This window comes from Salvelinus sp. IW2-2015, unplaced genomic scaffold (genome assembly GCF_002910315.2).
Source record: "Salvelinus sp. IW2-2015 unplaced genomic scaffold, ASM291031v2 Un_scaffold5211, whole genome shotgun sequence".
NCBI classification, from domain to species: domain Eukaryota; kingdom Metazoa; phylum Chordata; class Actinopteri; order Salmoniformes; family Salmonidae; genus Salvelinus; species Salvelinus sp. IW2-2015.
This window is the reverse complement of record NW_019946477.1, coordinates 32,834-34,453: the sequence shown is the minus strand read 5'-3', so window position 1 is coordinate 34,453 and position 1,620 is coordinate 32,834.

The window sequence follows — 1,620 nt, the reverse complement described above, 5'->3', positions numbered from 1 at the left end:
ACATCCATCTAGTCTATAGCCGAGCAGAGACACGCGATTACATCCATCTAGTCTATAGCCAGCAGAGACACCCGATTACATCCATCTAGTCTATAGCAGCAGAGACAACCCGATCACATCCATCTAGTCTATAGCCAGCAGAGACACGATTACTCCATCTAGTCTATAGCCAGCAGAGACATCCGATTACATCCATCTAGTCTATACCACAGAGACAACCGATTCATCCATCTAGTGTCTATAGCCCAGAGAACACCGATTACACCCCATTAGTTAATAGCCAGTCAGACGCCCGATTACATCCATCTAGTCTATAAGCCACTAGAGACACCGCGATTACATCCAGCTAGTCTATAGCCAGCAGAGGACAACCCGTGACATCCTAGTCATAGCAGCAGAGCACCGATGACATCCATCTAGTTCTATAGCCAGCAGAGACAGATCAGATTACATCCATCAGTCTATAGCAGCACTAGTGAGACACCAGATTACATCCATCTAGTCTATAGCAGCACATTCTGCAGCAGAGACACCAGATTACATCCATCTAGTCTATTAGCCAGCACATCTTGCAGCAGAGACACAGATTACATCCATTCTAGTCTATAGCAGCACATTCTGCAGCAGAGACACCAGATTAACATCCATCTAGTCTATAGCCCAAGCACATTCTGCGCGAGCTACCTGCACGTCTTGTAGTCGACCTGCAGGCAGCGAAGACCGTGCCTACATCCATCTAGTCTCTCGCAAAACACGCCAGCCCACGTCCTTGCGGAAAGAACCATGTGCAGCAGAGACCAAGATTACATCCATCTAGTCTATAGCCAGCAAGCAATGACCCCAGATTACATCCATCTAGTCTATAGGCAGCACAGTCTCTAGTCAGAGACAACCCAGATACATCCATCTAGTCTATTAGCCAGCAGAGACACAGATTACATCCATCTAGTCCTATAGCCAGCAGAGACACCGATTACATCCATCAGTCTAATAGCCAGCAGAGACACCGATTACATCCATCTAGTCTATAGCCAGCAGAGACACCAGATTACAATCCCATCTAGTCTATAGCCAGCAGAGACACCCGATTACATCCATCTAGTCTATAGCCAGCAGAGACACCAGATTACATCCATCTAGGCTCTAGTAGCCAGCAGAGACACCGAGATTACATCCATCTAGTTCTATAGCCAGCAGAGACACCAAGATTACACCATCTAGTCTATAGCCAGCAGAGACACCGATTACATCATCTAGTCTATAGCCAGCAAGAGACCACCCGATTACATCCATCTAGTTATAGCCAGCAGAGACAACACCGATTACACCCATCTAGTCTATAGCCAGCAAGACAGCCCAATTACATCCATCTAGTCTATAGCCAGCATGAGCCATCATCGCATGTTACACCCATCTAGTCTATAGCCAGCATGAGACACCAGATTACATCCATGCTAGTCTAATAGACAGCCAGAGCCCCGATTACACTCCATGCTAGTCATAGCCAGCAAGAGAGCACCCCATTACATCCATCTAGTCTATAGCCAGCAGAGACACCACAATTACATCCATTCTAGTCTATAGCCAGCAGACAACCGATTACATCCAATCTAGTCTACT